Here is a 19044-nt window from a genome sequence, read left to right on the forward strand (position 1 = left end):
CAGAGTGAAGGATGCAGCTGTTGCTAGGCAGAAACAGCAAGCCCTTCTTGAGGAATGGCTCTGCGGCTGGCCAGCCCCAGGCCCTGTGAAGGAAAAAGGACAGCCTAGGTGAGGGTCCCTGATGTGCAGACCTGAGTCACCAGAGCTCCGTCTCTCAGAACAGGTGCCTCTTTTCCCTCCTGCTTCCCTCAGCCCCTCCCCCAAGTCCCGTTGCTACCACTGTCTGCCTTGACAACCCTCGCCTGAACCTGGCAGCCCCTCCAGCCTGTCTGGCTGCACTAATGGAGTGATTGGATTTTCTGTACTTGGAGTTTAGGGTTTTTGATTGAACATGCAAATTTATGTAAATCAATCTGAGATCTGCCACCACATCAAAACAATGTAGAGCCTCCACAGGCTGGAAGGAATAAGAGAGAAATCTAGTCCAAGGCCCACCTTCAAGTTAAAAATGGAGGAACTGAGCTGGGTTTGGTGGCCCTTGCCCTTTAATCCCAGCACTCAGGAGACAGAGGCAGGCAGATCTCTGTGAGTTCAAGGCCAGCCTGGTCTACAGAGTGAGTGTCAGGACAACCAGGGCTGCATAGTGAGACCCAGTCTCAACACTCCTACCCCAAACAGGGAAACTGACAGAGAGGAATTAATTTATGTGGTGGGATTCAAGTGTCCGGTTATGCCTTAATATCACATTGGTTGTGCTTAAATTAAAGAAAGCCAGTTCTTGAACCTAGATAACTATTTAGAGTGTTAGCCTAGGGTTTCCCGAGTGCTTTGGTCAGCTTTCTGACTGGCTGAAGAGAAGCTGGGAGCACCAGAAGAGGAGGTCATTGGTGGCTTCCTGCCCTGGCTTTTCTAGTTCCCTGGAAGCTGAAGTTTCTGTTTCCAGCACAGTGCTAGGCACACAGTAGGCTATGCTAGGCACACAGTAGGCTGTAAGTATATCTGTAGATTCTTGTTATCTGCTATCCTAATTTGAGTTTTCACTGCTTTCCTCCTTGGATACGAGTGGGAAAGGTCCACTGTGGGTTTCCACCTGCCCTCTTGAGTGACAGGCCACCAGGGCATCCTCTGCAGTGTCCCACAGTAGTGACAAGACAGGCCTTGCTGTGGAAAGGACCTCATTGTTTGAAGACCATTGCCAAAGGTGAAAAGGTACTACAGTGATAAGCTTGGTCCTAAGAAGCAGTTTTTCAGTGACATTTTTTTTCCTGTGCTGAGGATTGAATCCAGGGTCTTAAAAATGTCGGGTTCTGAACTGTAGTTCCTAGTCTTGACCTGCTCTTGCTTAGGTCCCAACATCCTAAGCAAGGGTGCCAGTTGCCCACTCCCTGACATGCCATTGCCTCTTCTTTGATATGCAACTGTGGAGTGCCGAGCCCTCTCTTACCCTGTGGTCCCCTCGACTAGGTATGGCTCAGGCAGCCATTGACCTGCTTTCCTGTACTCCAGGACTGTAGAACAGGGACTCAAAGACAAAGGCCCTAATTCTATGCCAGGGCTGCCCACCAGGTCCTGCTGCAGCTTTGTGAGAACGCTTGGGACCTGTATCTGTGATCTGTCTGCACCTTCTTCCCCATCCACATCTGGAGTAGATACACACTCCCCTTGAACATCTTCCCAAAAGTGCAGTTCCCAACTACCCTGCCACTCAAGTACCGGGGGTCTGCACTGGAACAAGAGCCTCAGTTTCCCAGCCAGGGCGCATGATTAATAACACATCATCACTGGGGTGTGGCACCTGCTCCATAATTACCGTTTTTCTCAGCTCTGGAAGTTACAAAGATGAAAGAGGTGCGAGGGGGCAGGCTGTTATTAAGGTGAATTATCATTGCTGTTATTACTGATTTCTAAAATCCCAGTAGGTGCTTAGAAGAACCCAGTTAGGCACAGCATCCTGAATCTTGTGCTGGTCCTTGAGCTCTGTAACCCAGTAGTAAAGAGCTTGAAAAGCCCAGGTTCCATCAGGAGCACTGTTTTTTGTTTGTTGTTTGTTAGTTTTAAACAGGTCTTTTAAAAGGAGGGTTGTTCCATGCTGGTGTTGATATTGTCACCAGCAGGGCCTGAGCAGTAGGTACTACTGGGCTGCATTTCTCTTCCATCTCAGCCTAAATTTGATTCTGACCCCCAGCGGGAAGCTGTGAAGGACCCTGGAACTCTTGGAGTGTGGTCCTAGGGGCTAAGTTTCCAAAGACTTTACACAACTAGGTTGATATAAGGGCTGATTGGTCCTTTTGTAACACCCCCCCTAGAAATTGCCCACAGCAGCTCTGGGCATTTCCAGAAGTCATTTGCCTGTTTTTTTTTTGTTTGTTTGTTTTTGTTTTTTGTTTTTTTTTCTTGGTTTTTCAAGACAGGGATTCTCTGTGTAGCTTTGGAGCCTGTCCTGGAACTCCTTCTGTAGACCAAGCTGGTGTCAAACTCAAAGATCCCACTGCCTCTGCCTCCTGAGTGCTGGGATTAAAGGCGTGCGCCACCACCGCCCGGCGTCATTTGCCTACTTATTCCCACCTGACTCAACCTCTGACCTCTTGACCCCCAAGTTGTATGTAAACATCTGATATGCAACCCCTGTGAAAGGTTCACTTGACCCCTCCCCATAAAGGCAGCACTTACTTGACAGTAGTTCTCAACAGTTTCTGAGTAGGGTTACTGTGCCCACACCACAGACTGGGGACTCAGAAGCCTCCTCTTACCCTGGAGAAGAAAGGGCGTGAAGGGGTTGGTACCCATGTTCAGAGTCTGCACACACACACACACACACACACACACACACACACACACACACACACACACACACACACCTGGCCAGGCTGCCTCATCTTCTCCTAGGATGTTTTCTGTGCTCATTTGTGCTGGACTGTAGATGGACACAGCTGGGGAATCTTTAGAATGAACTTGGTTAGCCCATAGTGATGGTACAGGCCTGTGATGCCAGCAAGACTGGATCAAAAGGACACTTGGTCAAGTGGTTTTGTTTTTTAATTGTTGTTTTGTTTTGTTTTTGAAACAAATTCTCATTCTGTAGCTCAGAGTGGCTTCCTGGAACTCATCATATTACCCAGCCTGACTTCCAATTTGTAGTCAATCTTCAGCTTTCCAAGCAGTGGAGTACAAATGTGAGCCACTCTCCACTTCTATGTGATTTATTTTTGGAGTGCTGGTGACGGACCCAGGGCTTTAAGGACATATCCCAGATACCGCTGACTACTTGAGACCAGGTGCCTCTATGCAGCCCTGGCTGTCCTGTAACTCTCTGTAGGCGATGCTGGCCTTAAATTCAAGAGATCTATCTGCCTCTGCCTCTGAGATTAAAAGGGTGTGTTCAACCCCAAACTCCTTATAACATCTCAAAAGTTATTTTAGTCAGGCATGGTGGCACATGCATCTAATCCCAGCACCCCATGAGTTTGAGGCCAGCTTGGCCTACATAGTGGAGCTATATAGTGAGACCCTGTCTCAAAAACAAAATTGTCTTTTAGAGCTGGTGTTAGGTAGACCTGTACTGGGGTCATACATAGCATGAGAGGGTATGCTACACTGGAAGCTTAGAATTTTGTTTTGTTTGTTTGTTTGATTGGTTGTTTTTGGGTTTTTGGGGGAAGGTTGGTTTGGTTTTGGTTTTTTGAGACAGGGTTTCTCTGTGTAGCCCTGGCTGTCCTGGAACTCACTCTGTAGATCAGGCTGGCCTCCCACTCACAGAGATTCACCTGCCTCTGTCTCCCGAGTGCTGGGATTATTGCACGTGTGACCTAGAGTTTTATTTTTTGCTTGGTTTTTTTTTCACAAAGTTGAAAAATCAAAATAGTTTTTAAAAAGTCATGCAGTGCAAACTCATTCTCTCTTCTTCGGTCCCCCTTCTCATAGATAACATCTTACTAGTTTCTCACTTAAGCGTCCAGTTGTTTTGCTTTTGCTGAGAATGGAACCCGGTACGCGGTGTGTGCTCAGCAAACCCTTACTGCTGAGCTGCCACTCTCAGTTTTTTTCTCTTCTGAGGAAGGACCTCATTGTGTAGCCAGCCCAGCCTGATCTGACAGTAGAATCATCCTGCCTTAGCTTATAGGTTGTGTCACCATGCCTGCCCCTCAGAGCTTCTTTATAGAAAAGCTAGCACACATGTGTATTCTCTTACTGTCACCTGCCCTGTCCATCTGTCCTACTGGCTGCCAGCCCCTGAGTGCTGGAGGAATCCCCCTGCCTCTGGCTGCCATAGCAAAACCAAAACCACTTGAGCAACAGACATTGCTGGGTTACGAGCAACAGACATTTCTTTCTGACAGCTTTAGAGGCCGAGGAGTGTAAGATCAGGCTTGTGACAAATATTCAGTGTCTAGGAAAGGATGGGTTTCAGGTTCAAAGATAAAGCCTTCTCATTGTCATTGTATTCTGGTGTGCTAGAAAGCGTCTAGAGGTTTCTCTAGGAGTTAGACAGATGAAAGAGGCCTGAGGAGCCAGGCTGTAATTAAGGCCTCTCTATTTTGTTTCTTGGGCCTCTGTGTTTTGTTTCTGTTCTTGTTCAGAAGAGATCTCACTGTATTCCAGACTGACCTTGAACCTGAACTTTGGTAATCTATCTTTCGGTCACCTGAGTATTGAGATTACAGGCATGAGCCACCACTATTGGTTTATGGCCTCTTTTGTAAGGGCACTAATTTCATCCTAAAGGACTCCACCCCTAAACTCATCACCTCTCAGTGACTCCGACTCTTTATACTCTCACCCTAAAACTGAGGGTTTCATGGGAGTGGTTTACAGATACTCCAATTGTAACACCCACCTCAGGTTCCCCCACTTAATTGCAAATCACTGTCAGAATTCATTGGCCAAATCAAGCTTGTGGCAAATCAAGCTGATCTTCATTCAGATGCTGGGATTCATGTCCAAGCAGCTGCTGAGGAATTTTTAAGCAAGGTCACTCATGAAGCCAGCGGATATTTTAGAGCTCCCTATCAAGAAAGTCCACATTTATCAAGCACTGGACCGTTGTAAAATGCAGCTGTGATAAGGGCTACAGAGAAAGGCCACGTGCAGTCCTGATGTGACTGTCACACACTGTATACATGTATTGAATTAGGATACTGTACCCATAAATCATTACAAATCTATGTCAACTTTAGAGAAAAGGTACGGACTGGAAGAGTAAGCCCTCATCGCAGCTCCGGCTTGGTGTGCATTCATGTGAGCGGAGGCGCGTGCCGAGCTGTGTGGCTGGGCACTGCTGGAAGCAGGCGTCTGGCCAAGGCTGCAGACATGCACCACGTGAGCTAGTGTGCTGGCTTTCGCAGCCTGGCTCAGAGGTTCTGTTCTCTCCACTTCCTAAGTGTGGGGACGTCCTAGGCCCTTGACTTCCTTCGTGTCCAAGGCAGAGACTCCTTCTCTGCCAGATGGTGCAAATAGTGCCTCCTTCCTTTCTCCCCACCCTGGGCTGTACCTTCTGTTTCCCCAACCCTGGGCCCACAGCTCTGCTAAAACTAAAACCCGGTTCCCCTCCTTGTGGCTGAAGGGAAGTTTGGGGGTGTTTGCTTCTCACTTCCTCTGTAGACAGCACCTCACTTCCTGAGCCCCCTCCCCAGAAGGCAGCAGACACTCTTGGCTCTGCACTGCCTTCCCCTCCTCCCCCGCTGCTTTCCTGGAAAGCCTTCAGGCCTTGAGAAAAGCAACATCAAAGCAGGCAGCTAGTTCCCAAAGGTACCGTGAGTGGCACAAACCACGCCACAGTCCTTCATGGCCGGGAGGTTCTGCCCGACCACAGCCCTTCCGTGATACCATCCTGTACCCAGCTGACAGAGATGTCGAAGGGGACTTTCTCAGTCTCTTCTCGGGTCAGGCCCTAGCCAGAACCAGAATCCAGAAATCACATTTCCATTTGTAAACAGGTGGGAAAGAGCAAAGTGAGAGCCCGTCGGTGAAGTGGATCTACCGAACCCTCCAGGTCTCAGCTGCCAGCTAAGGAGGGGGCATCTAGGCTTGACCCACTGGAGCTACCTAGGCTGGCCAGAGCCTGTTCCTGTTACAAAGAAACCTACATACAGAGCTTGAAGGAGTGGGTACTGAGTCAAGCATGGTGAGCTAGAAGGCTATCTGACCAGCATTCCTGGGACTGGGGGTGAGCCTGACCCAGCCGAACAGCCACCCAGGCACTGCCATCTTAGATAGAGCGGTAGCTATCTAAGCTCCCCCGTCACCTTCAGGGGCCTCTGGCTCTGGCCTGCCTAAAGCCACCGCATGTGTCTCTTGTTACACCTAGTGTCTCCCCACCCCCTTCGTCAGGTGTGTGCAGGCGTGTGTTCCTAGGGCAAAAGACGACACTGGTGTTCTGTCACTTTGTGCCTTCTTCCCTTGAGGCGTGTTCTCACTGAACCGGAAGCACAGTTTGTGGCTAGTCTGGCTGGGCACTGGCCTCCTGGGACCCACCTGTCCCTCTCCCCAGTGCTAGGGTTATAAGCAGAGGTGGCCGAGCCTGTTTGTATGTGTGGACCGAGGATAAGGATGCAGGTCCTTGTGGGTGAGCCACAGCAAACACTCTCCATCCCACGTCCAGTACACTGACCCCTACCCAGGGGTGAGAGTAGGGTCAGTGTCTACCCTAGGTCAGAACATGAAAAACATTCCCCTTTGGGTACCCTCTAGCTGCACTGAATCAACCTGCTCTCACATGCAGCCAAACTTTCCTCTCTCCTTGCTTTGTGTGTGCACAGGGGACCAAAATCAACCAATAAAAAAATATGCTCATTTGCGATGTAAGGCACAATTTTTGCTTTGTTTTTCTAGACAAGGTTTCTCTGTCTAGCCCTGGCTGGTCCTGGAACCCTGCAGACCAGGCTGACCTTGAACTCACAGAGCTCCTCTTGAGTGCTAGGATTAAAGGAGTGTGCCACCACCACCTGACTTACAGTGTATTTTTTGTTCTTTGGGTTTTGTTGTTGTAGTTGTTGTAGTACTGGGATTGAATCTAGGACTCTATGCTAGATAAGTGTTCAGGGCCTCACCATTTACCCAGGCTAGCCATAACCTCAGGCTACAGCTCAGAATGGCCTTGAACTTCAGATCCTCCTGCCTCAACCTCCCAGACAGCTGAGATTACAGGTCTGTGCCACTAGCCGAGCTCAACATGGTGGCTTGGTACGTTTTGAGAATCACTAAATCACGCTAATTAGCATATGCATTGCCTCCTATGTACCTGAAATTTTATACAGTTCAAGTGTAGTAGGATTGACATCAGCATCAGGGTAACTCACTTAGTGCTGTCTACTCGATGAGCATCTCACCAGCGCTTAACTTACTTTCTGTGTCACGTTATAGAAATGCTGATGGTTTTCGGTGTATATTACATCCCTTACTGGACTGTTGAGCCCAAGAAATCCCAGAAGAGCTGATCGAGCTCTGAGCTAATTTCCCGAGAGCCCAGCGTTGCGTTCATACAGAAGGACAGTTTGCAGTGTTGGAGGGAGTCACCGACTCTGGCCAGGAACTGAGAGCTTTTGGTTTTATTTTTTTTCTTTCTCACAATTGAATCCAGGGCCTGACGTATATTTTAAGTGAGCCCTTCTCCCACTCAGCTGTGTATTCCCAGCCAGAAAGTAAGGGTGTGCTGGGGGGACACCCTTTTGCTTCCAAAAGGACACCAAAGACAGCCTGAGACTCAGAAGCAAGGAGCAGTGAAAGCGACATATACAAAGGATAAAACTTAACTAATCCACAATAATAGAAGTGTATAATTGAGCCGGGGCGTTGGTGGCGCACACCTTTAATCCCAGCACTCGGGAGGCAGAGGCAGGCGGATCTCTGTGAGTTCGAGGCCAGCCTGGCCTACAAAGTGAGTTCCAGGACAGCCTCCAAAGCTACAGAGAAACCCTGTCTCGAAAAACCAAAAAAAAAAAAAAAAAAGTGTATAATTGAGCAAATGGAGATGGAGGGACAGTTTTTCCTTACAGAAGAACTTCCAGTTAATGAATGGACAAGGGATGAGAGAAATTGAACCACAGTACTCCTCCCATAAGCAAGGTTGATTGATGAATCCTAAAATCAGTAGGAAGAAAGACGAGAAGAAGAATGGTTGTATAACCTTAATGTATTACCTTCCAAAATGTTATTTGCAAAGAGAAAAAAAGGCTTTTATGTTTTGTTTGGGTTTGGATTTTTGGTTTTGGGAGAGTCTCACTACATAGCCTTGGCTAGCCTGTACTCACTTTGTAGACCAGGCTGGCTGCAAGCTCATAGAGTTCTGCTTGCCTCTGACTCAGTATCAAATGTGTTCAATGCCAGGCTGACCCAGGCTTTACATATATTATTATTATTATTATTTTGTTTTGTTTTTGTTTTTCAGGACAGGGTTTCTCTGTCCTGGAACTAGCTCTTGTAGACCAGAGATCCACCTGCCTCTTCCTCCCAAGTGCAGGGATTAAAGGCGTGTGCCACCAATGCCCAGCTCTATTATTATTATTATTATTATTATTATTATTATTATTATTATTATTGTTTTGTCTTGCTGGGGATTATATCCAAGCACAAATGGAAACCAATCACTGTGTGTGCAGTAAAGACACTGCAGGTGACTCTCACCTTGCTAAGAGATCCAGGTCAGAGCACCCTCCTTCCTGAGATGATCACACACTAAGAGACACTGTTTGCTAGGCCTCTCTAGGTATAACCAGCATGAAGTTAGTATCCTACAAACCCACATTAGGAAGACAGCCTCCAAAATGTCCCAATTCCCTTCAAAGTATCCAGGTTGCAAAAGGTGGGGTAAGATTTAAGAGCTGCCATGACCTGGTGACTTACTGCTTTGTGGTATTCTGGGATAGCAGTAGGAAAGCTGGTAGAATGTGAGTAAATTCTGTGATTTATCTTCTAAAAATTGTTATGCTAAAGAAAACCATACAAGTAGTAACATGCTACTATATCTTTTAAGTATACAAACACACACACACACACACACACACACACTGGAGAACTGAGAAAAATCTAGGGCCAAAACAATCCCCTCAAGGAAATAACTATTCTCCCACAGAGTGGGGTGAAATATTTGCAAATTATATGTTCTAAGAGGCTTTTTTCTAGGACAGTAAATTCTGATGTCTAAAAAACCCAGTTTGAAAATGGACAGAGGATCAAATAAATACTTCTCCAAGTAAGACTTTAAAAATGGAGGGGCTGGAGAGATGGCTTAGCAGTTAAGTGCACTGGCCACTCTTCCAGAGGGCCCAGATTCAATCCCCGGCACCTGCATGGTGGTTCACAACCCATCCAGTTCCAGAGGATTCGACTCTTCTGACCCTCCCCCCCACGTCCCCAGGGAACTGTACACATATGATATACAGACTTACCATGCAGGAAAACACCCACATTCATAAAATAAATATAAATCTTGGGGTGGGGGAGAAGACCCTAAAAGATGGCCAACTTTGTAAACCACCTGGGAATTATAAACCAGAACCACAATGAAGAACTGGTATGATAGTATGTGTATTTAATCCTAGCGCTCAGAAGGCAGGAAGATCTCTTGTGATTTCAAAGCCAGGATCTACATAGCAAGTTCCAGACCAGCCTGAGATATATGTCAAGACTCTCAAAACAAGTCAGATGGTGGTGGTGGCGCACACCTTTAGTCCCAGCACTTGGAAGGCAGGGGCAGGAGGATCTCTCTTGAGTTTGAGGCCAGCCTGGTCTACAGAGTGAGTTCCAGGACAGCCAGAGCTACACAGAGAAACCCTGTCTTAAAAAAAGAAAAAAGAAAGACACACAGTGAAATACCAGTTCACACTGTCAAGAGTGACTGGGGTCAGAAAACCAGGTAACAAGCGACAAGGGTGTGAAGAAACTGCTACCCTCATTCTTTGATGAAATGGTAACAGTGCTTTCAAAGACAGTCTGGTGTTTCCTCAAACAACTAGACCTAGGTCCCATGGCCCAGCAATTCCATAGATTACTAAGAGAACTGAAAGCATGCAGCCATACACAGACGTGCCCGTAGATTATGAGATTCATACTACTCAAGAGGTGGAGACAGCCCCAGTGCTCACCTCCAGGTGAGCAGATAAACAAAACATGGGCTGTGCAGACAGATGAGCTGTAAAGCAATGAAGCTGACATCACTGGTGAACTCTGAACATACTGTAAACAGGGTGAAAGGAGCCAGTCACAACAGGCCGCCTACTCTGTGACTCCATTCAAACAGAATGTCCAGAATAAAGAAACCTTGGAGACAGAAGACAGACAGTGGTTCCCTAGGGCTAGACTGGCGGAAGCTGCTCAGGAGAAAGGCGAGAGTAAAGAATGTTGTAAAATGGATGTGATTGGCGCACTTACCCAAGTATAGTGAAGCCCACTGAGTTGTCTGTACTTTTTGTGATGAGTAGGTGTTCTTTGAGGCGAGGTCTCATCTCAGGCTGGCCTTCCTTGAGAGCCTCTCACCTGTGCCCTCTGAGCTCGCCGAGATGGCATGCCACCAGGCCCAGCATGCGCACTGTGAATGTGTGGATGTATGGTTGGGAATTCTGCCACCAAGCTTGGTAGAGTAAGTGCAGGAAGAAGTGGTTCCCAGAAACAGGAGAAGCTCTGAGGAAGGGAGATGCTGGTTGGGTTTGCTGTTGTGGTAGTGACACTGCTCCTCAGGACAAGAGAAGGGAAGAAGTGGCCCTTCTTCCATTAGTTAGCTTTGGTTCTGTTCTTTGAAGTGTTTCACTTGGTTTTGTTTTCTTGTTTGTTTGTTTTGAGAAACTTGGTGTTATGTGACAAAACTTTTCCTTTCCAGAGAGAGACACACACACACACATCTACTCACTCCAGATAGGGAACCCACAACAGAGCAAATTATGGATACCACTAAAGCCCAATTTGGTGAACCGTTCAGCTTTATTTGGGTTACTTACAGGACTCAAAGACAGCTGCATCACTGAAGCCGATGCCAGCATGACAACCTGCAAAGCTGGGAACCTGGAGCACACTGAGCAGCCTGCAGATAGCTCAGCAGAGTGTCCCTTCCAGGTGCCTCGGGGTTTTAACCCTCTCCAAGCAGCCTGGCTACTTTCTGCTTCTTCCTGGCAGCGGCTCTGGTCTCTGAGTGTTCTTTGCAGTATTTCTCCTTTGAGAGTCTTCATTGCAGCTTAGCTCTTGTGGTCTAAGATGGACTGAGCTTTTAGGCTTACTCTAGGTAATCAGTGGGTAGGGAGGACTCCTAGTGCTGTTTGGTTGTTTTGAGACAGGGTTTCAACATGTAGCTTTAATGAGCTAGGACTCAATGTGTTGACCAGGCTAGCCTTGAGTTCATAAAGACCAGACCCTCCAGCCTCTGCCTCTGCCTCTGCCTCTGGAATGCTGGGATTAAAGATATGGGCCACTGTGCCTGGTGAGAAGAGTCTTATAGGACTAGAAAAAAAAGTCCCAGGAGAGTAGAGGGGACTCCTGCTGCTGGCTTCATACTCTCAGGGGCACAGCATGGATAGCTACAGAAGTTTGAGGAGAGTAGAGAAGGAATGGGGATGAGAGCCGCTGCAGCTGGAGGCCTTGATGGGGAGCAGAGAAGGTGAGAAAAGTAGATAAACAAAAGCTGGGACAGGAGTGAGTGTCCATCCTTTCCTTTTCCTTTCCCGTGGATCTGCCAACAAAGGATCTGTGGTCCTTAGCCACTAGCAATAGTGGCTCTTCAAAACTGATTCAATCTGGGCTTGACTTGTGCACCCCTGGATACCATGACAAGGGAAGAGGGAGAGTAGGACCAGGAGTCCAGGCCAGCCTCAGCTACTGTAAAATGATGGGTGGGTGGGTGGTAGATGGGATGGATGGATAGATAGATAGATAGATAGATACAGTAGGATGGATGGATAGATGATAGATATGATAGATTATACATAGATGGTAGGTAGATATGATGGATAGATAGATAGATAGATAGATAGATAGATAGATAGATAGATAGATGGCTTAATTTCTCAGATTAGCCATCGTTCCCACGTGTGGATAGTGGTAACGGTGATAAATTGACCTTTTCCTCTCAGCCCTGGACGGCTCTGTTCTGGGCAGGTGATGCTCAAGGACTGTGATGCTCAAGGACTGTGCAGCAGCCCAGTTGGTAGCTCATTCCTTGGTTTGATCGCCAGCACTGCAAAAACAGAATAAAACAGATACAAACGACCAAATGTGATTCTCAAGTCTTTTGATACATGAACGCTGTGGGGTTTTTTTTGTTTTTTAAGGCAAGGTTTATTTAGTCTGTAGTTTCACAGGCTTCAAACCATCGCTTTTAGACTTGTGGCCAGACAGAAGAGTGGTAGCCAGGAAGCGGCAGGGAAGAGCCTGCTCTACCCTCTTGCTAACATTGCTGTGCTATGCTAGAACTAAGACTTTTAAATATATATTTCATTCACTTAAAAATAGGCCAGTGGGGGTTGCAAAGATGGCTCAGTGCTTAAGAGCACTCGCTGCCCTTCCAGAGGTCCTGAGTTCAATTCCCAGCAACTACATGGTGGCCTCCACCACACATGCAAATACAGCACTCATATACATAAGTAAATAAAATAAATTTTTAAGAAAGCAGTAAAAGGACTTGTCTTGGTAACAACATTTGACACTAAGCCTGAGTTTGATCTTCAGAAACCTGGTGAAGGAGAAAACTGACTCCAAGAAGTTTTCTTCTAACTTTCACATGCACTCCTGCTCTCTAAATAAGTGTAAAAACAGGTCTAGTAAGATGGTTTAGTGTATAAAGACACTCACCAAGCCTGATGACATTCAGTTTGATACTCAGGACCACATGGTAGAAGGAGAGAAACAACTACTTCTGGTAGTCAGTGCTGACAGAGAGAGAGAAAGAAAGAGGGAGGGAGGGAGGGAGGGAGGGAGGGAGGGAGGGAGGGAGAGAGAGAGAGAGAGAGAGAGAGAGAGAGAGAGAGAGAGAGAGAGAGAGAGAGAGAGAGAGAGAGAGAAGTAATAACAACAATAATAAACCCAGCTGGGCCCTTAATCCCAGTACTGAAGAGGCAAAGACAGACAGATCTCTGAGTTCATGGTCAGCCTGGTCTACATAGCAAGTTTCACTTTGTACTAGACTTTTCCTTTTGGGTCACCAACCAGTTCCAAATCATGACACAGAGACTTATTAGTTTTGAATGCTCTGCCTATCTTAGGCTTGCTTCTGTCCAGCTCTTTTAATTTAAATTAACCTGTTTCCTTTACCTTTTGCCTCAGGCTTATTCTGGTGTCTGCCTGACTTCTGGCCCTGGACGTCTTCCTTCTCTCCTCCTCCTCATCTCATTCTTTCTCCTAGAGCCTAGACTCCTCCTCCTGTGTATTCTCTGTCCTGCCAGCCCCACTTACCCTTTCTCTGCCTCGCTCTCTATCACGCCAATCAGGTCCTCAGGCAGGCAAGGTGAAACAGATGCAGCACATCTTTACGTAATTAAACAAATGCAGCATAAATTAGAGCAGCACACATTTGCACAGTTAAAGTAATATTCTGCAGCGAAAACAAACGTGCCACAGTACCACCCATCGGGGGCTATACAGTGAGAGCTGTCTCCAAAAACTTAAGAAATAAAGTAGTAATCTTTTATGAAAAATAATTATATATTCTGAAACAAAAAGGGGGAATGTCAATATTCTTGATTTTTTGCAAATCTGGCGTCTGACTTGGTAGGAAACTGAGAGATTCTCATATCTGCTTCCGTGTCAGTCTATTGTCATCGTGGGCTACATAGTCTTTGGGAAATGCCACTAGAGACACCTAAAAGAGAAGGCGAGGAAGTAAGTTAGACAGTGTCTTCTTACTATGAAAAAGGTTTTAAACTTGTGGACTGCTTGACAGGGCTTCAGGGTCCCCAGACTACTCTTTGAGAGTTACTGTTCTAGAATAATCTCTACCTAATGGGAAAGAGCTTGTTCCTGAGAGATTGGATCACCCTAAGTCACATAAGCACTAAACTGTGGAGCTGGGCTGGTCTCTGCCCCTGCCTTCTGGTCTGAGGTTTTTTCCATCTCCTTAGTTGGGCCAGGCTGGCTCTTGGCTGGCCTTTTGGGAGTGGGGCCTTGGCTGCTGAGCCCCTGGTGTGTGGTCCTATAAATAAACCCATTGTGTGGAAACCCCTTCCCTCTCCCCACCTCCAGCAGCTGCTATTTCTGTTGTTGGGTTATGCCTTGGACAGGGAACAGCAGAGCTCTGAGAGCTGGGGTGAGGAATGTTGAAGCATAGAACTTCAGGGGCTAGTAGCATGCCACCTTGCCTTGCAGGGTAGGCCTGGTCCTGCTAGTAATTGGGTTTGGAAGAACTTGCACCTCTGTGGCAGGTTCTGCCCCTGAGAGGATTGGAGGGGCTGCAGAAGGGCCCCTGTGTCTCTGTACCAGTTGTCACGGGGACACGGCACTCCTGTCTGCCTTCTTTCCCAGTTCCCGTGGGAAATCTTAGGTGCTTTGGGCCAGAGATGAAGTGGACTCTCAGGTCTTGCCCTGTCCCTGCTCCCACCCTCTGCAGCCCACGGCTACTCTTAGCTTGCTGTGTATGTGCCTGCTGTGGGTGTGAAGGTTGCTGTTTACCAGTGGACTCCTGGGTGTGACAGGCTGAGATTCCAGAAAGCAGCTGGCAGGGGAGCCGAGCTGGTTGGTGTCCAGAGGATTCTTTTATTTAAGTCCCCATCTCTGCCTCCTGCAGCTGCCCACCCAGCCCCCACCGCCTGCCCCTGACTTTTCTCTCGGGAGGACTGTTGGGGAACAGCTGGAAAGTGAGGGGCTCCTCAGGGCCAGAAGGCCTTGGCTGATGGCCCAGGTGAGGAGGCAGTTACACACACTCACACTCACACTCACACACACACACACACACACACACACACACACACACACACGGGGAGGGGGGTGTCTGCATGCACACCCCAGGTCCTGACTAGAGAAAAAGAGGCTGGGGGGGGGCACAGACCTCTGCTTTCCTTGGCTGGCCCACCAAAGGCCAATATGGCAAGATCTCTTGAAGTGCAGGAGCTTTTTTTTTTTTTTTTTTTTGGTTTTTCAAGACGGTTTCTCTGTAGCGCTTTGGAGGCTGTCCTGGAGCTCTCTCTCTAGACCAGGCTGGCCTTGAACTCACAGAGGTCTGCCTGCCTCTGCTTCCCGAGTGCTGGGATTAAAGGTGTGGCCACCACCGCCCGGCTCAGGTGCAGGAACTTGTGCCGTCCTAACCTTTAGAATTAGAGGGGAGGCCGGGCTGAGGGCCCAGAGCTTTGCTCGCAGCAAACCTGGCGTCAGGATTGGGAGATACGGGTAGTTTCTTGACTGCTTAGAGGTAACCTTGACACAGTTCGTTGAGAAAAGTCCCCAGGTTACCCTGGCATTTCTTTGTTTGCGGCCAGGTCTCTTGTAGCCCAGGCTGCCCTGATTCTTTCCCTCCTCCTTCCAATACCTGGGTTACGGGCATGAGCCACCACACCTTTGGGTTTCAAGTTCTTACCTCATTTCTTTTTGGTTTTCATTCATCTTGCTTTTTAAAACAATGCCTCACTCTAATTCAGGCTGGTGTGGTATATGTTACTTCATACCCCAGGCTCTCCTTCAACTTCCAGCTGTCCTCCTACCTCAGGGTCAAGATTACAGGTGTGAACCGCACACCTGGCTGACCAGACACTTGTAGCCCACAGTTTCCCGTCGGTCTCTTGCTGCCTGAGAGCTTTCTGCTTGCTCTCCTTCCTCCCCTCCCCACTGAGCTCACTTCCCTGAGTCATGAAGTCATGAGAGGAGGGGCCTTTAATTTGCAGTTCTGGCAGAAACTTCCAGTTCAAGTTAAGAGTTTCCAAACCCAGCTGCCTCGTACCTACCAAGCCTGGTTGGCATGGAGGACTCTGATCCAACCTTGCTGATGTGCTGTGGAACCATGTGGAGGAATGTCTGAAATCCTAGGATCCAAGCTGGGCTTTCCCCAGCAACTGGTGTGACTAAGCACAGGACTTTGGGGCCCCAAGGGAGGAGGAGAATACTTGGCCCCAGAGGCACAGTGACATCCCCCATGTACAGCCTCTGGAGAAACAACTAATCCTGGCTTTAATGCAACCCATTGTTAGGAGAGTTCCGGCTTGAGTTTGGCTTGGAGCTGGAGGTAATCATGTCACTTATACATTCTGCTATCCCAAGAGGGCCACCATCCTTCTATGTGCTGCGAATATGTGTTGCTTTTATTGGTTGATGAGTAAAGCTGTTTTGGCCAATGGCCAGGCAGAATAGAGCCAGGCAGAAAATCCAGAGATACAGAGTGAAAGAAGGCAGGGTCAGGGAGACGCCATGTAGCATCCTGAAAAGCAACATGTGAGGTAACAAGCCACAAGCCTCGTGGTAAAATATAAATTAATAGAAATGGGTTAATTGTGAGAGCTAGTCAGTAATATGCCTGAGCCATTGGCCAGACAATTATAATTAATATTAAGCCTCAAAGTGGTTATTTGGGAACTGGTGTGCGTGATGAAAAATCTCCGTTTACTTATGGTGCCCAACTTGTAGTGAGAAATTCGTGTGCATCTGTTTAAGGCATAACGCAGGTTTATTAAGATATGAAAAGGCAAAAAACACTCTCACGAATACAGGATATGGTAAATCCAGTTGCATAGTCCTTGGAAATCTGGGGACTGATCACACACGTACCACCAAGAGAGAGAGAACTCCTCCTTTTTAAGAAGTCACATGGGCAGGTGAGAAGCACCGTCTTTGTCAAGCCAAATAACCCAAGGTCATGGGCAAAGTGAATACCCATGCAGGCCACAGGAAGTTTCTGTCAAGAATAAATGACTCTCACTATGTAGCTCAGGCTGTCTTTGAACTCATGATACATCTTCCTAAACTCTTAAGTGTTCCAGGTTTGCACTGTCACGCTGGCTTTTTTATAAATCTTCAGCTCTGGCACCTTCAGTAGGTTTTTTGTTGTTGTTGTTGTTTGGTTTTTGGTTTTTGGTTTTAGTTTTGTTTTTTGTCTTGTCTTGTTTAGTTTGTTTTTTTGCTTTTGTTTTTGTTTTGTTTTTTTGAGGCAGGGTTTCTCTGTGTAGCTTTGGAGGCTGTCATGGAACTAGCTCTTGTAGACCAGACTGGCCTGGAACTCACAGAGGTCTGCCTGCCTCTGCCTCCCGAGTGCTGGGATTATAGGCGTGAGCCACCAATTCTGGGCTTCAGCTCTGGCACCTTCAAGGCAGCTCAGGATGTAAAGTCATTTCCCACCAAGCCTGCCAACCTAGGCCCACATGTTAGTAGGGAACCAACTCCCACAAGTTCTCCACTGCCCTGTCCTCCGTATGTGAGATGTGGCGCGTGCTCAGGCATACTCTCACACATACACGCATGTAATAAATACAAGAAAAGTACTCTGTTGCACTCTGGCCCCACACATAGGCAGAGGCACAGGTACAGAAGTGCTTCTCCTTGCCACTGAGTGTAAGGACCCATCCCCAGGACAGGCTGACAGCTTCCTGCCCTCTGCTGCTGGAAGCCTGCAGACTCCATTCTGACTTGGGCAAGGCCTCTGGTGAAGGGAGCAACAGCATTTCTCCCACAGTTGGAATGACCACAGCCTTCCTGGTGGCAACACTTGCAGAGAGCTGCAAGAGAGACACTCTGGGCGGCTTAGAAACATCAGGTCAGGGCTGGAGAGGTTAAGAGCACTGGCTGCTCTTCCAGAGGTCCTGAGTTCAATCCCCAGCAACCACATGGTGGCTCACTACCATCTAGGAGATCTGGTGCCTTCTTCTGGTGTTCAGGTATACATGCAGATAGAACACTGTATACCTAATTAATAAATAATCTTAAAGGAAAAAAATGGAAAGGGATGTCAGGTCATCCAGTATTTTCCTGTGGAACTTGACCCCTGCCTCTGCATCTGTAGGTTCAGAGTTGGAGGGGGTAGTGTTCCCTTTGGGATGTGCTGGGTCACCACCTCCTTCAGTCAGCACATAAAACTCCAGTGACCTCAAGTTCTGGCCCTTACTTCCGACGGGGATGCTTTCTTACCGCTTATGAAGAGACATCCCAGTAAATTACGTCTGTCCTCTTTCTGGGTTTTGTTTTTGTGTGAAGAACACACGCTATTGGGCTTCTCCTAGCTTTAGCTTTATAGTTTCTGAGCGCAGGGCCCTGCCCTACTTAGCCCACTCGCTTCTTCCCCTTCTCTGCACGTATGTGTGCCGCATGCCAGCTGCTCTTCCCTGGCGTGGGGAAGACTGTGACCGTGGGGGTCAGGAGCCACAGAGTGGAGCTGGGGTAATGTGCAGATGCCGGAGCTGTTGCAGGCTAACTGTAACCTGGGGCCTTCTGAATCTTAACCCTTACGTGTGTGGGGGAAGGAAAATACTTCTTAAAATTGTTGCCATTTTTCCCAGGCCCCCATTTCTAAATATATCAAATGAGATAATGTCGGGAACAAGCCAAGCTGTCCTCAGCCCATTTTACACTGCTAAAATAACAAAGGGCTTCACCTCTTTAAAGACCCTGCGTGTGTAAGGTGCACCACATGTGTGCAGTGCCTTTGGGGATCAGGAGAAGATGATGAGTCCCTTAGAACTAGAGTTACAGGTGCTTGTAAGAGTCCATGTGGGTGCTGGGAACAGAACTCTACTTCTCTACAAGAGCAGCAAGTGCTCCAAACTACCAAGCCATCTCTCCAGCTACCAGGGCAATATGTTTTTGTGGCATGTTAAAATAAGTATTACAGCCATGCATGGTGGCGCACCCCTTTAATCCCAGCACTCAGGAGGCAGAGGCAGGTGGATCTCTGTGAGTTCGAGGCCAACCTGGTCTACAGAGTGAGTTACACAGAGAAACTCTTTCTCAACCCTCCCCCCCCCCACTCACACAAGAAAAAAAGTATTACATGGCTCTTCTTCCTTTTCTGCCCACTATGGAATTTGTGCACACAACTAAAAAGGAAGACTTCTGGGCCTGGGGTTGTAGCTCAGTGGCAGAATGTTTGCCTGGCATGCCCCAGGACCTCTGGCACTGCCTTCCTCCTCCCCCTTGCCCAAAAGCAATCAGAAAGACTTCTCCCATTTGCCTGTTATTCCCTCAAAACTGCTACACTCTTCCTAGTGTATAAGGCAG

At 47.8% G+C, this 19044-nt stretch overlaps 1 protein-coding gene and 1 long non-coding RNA gene across 3 annotated transcripts in view; one reads left to right on the forward strand and one right to left on the reverse strand.

Annotated features, from left to right (window-relative positions):
• The window catches only part of Nckap5l (NCK associated protein 5 like), a 37494-nt gene that overhangs the window by 2650 nt on the left and 15800 nt on the right, over positions 1-19044 (forward strand). The gene's annotated exons all lie outside the window — the stretch shown is intronic.
• On the reverse strand, positions 11813-14987 carry LOC110340419. Its single transcript, XR_002382244.2, has 3 exons — positions 14900-14987; positions 13312-13717; positions 11813-12097 (listed from the first exon to the last, which is right to left on the reverse strand). It is a non-coding gene; the product is annotated as an uncharacterized LOC110340419 (long non-coding RNA).

This window comes from Mesocricetus auratus, unplaced genomic scaffold (genome assembly GCF_017639785.1).
Source record: "Mesocricetus auratus isolate SY011 unplaced genomic scaffold, BCM_Maur_2.0 Super-Scaffold_100010, whole genome shotgun sequence".
In the NCBI taxonomy this organism is placed as follows: domain Eukaryota; kingdom Metazoa; phylum Chordata; class Mammalia; order Rodentia; family Cricetidae; genus Mesocricetus; species Mesocricetus auratus.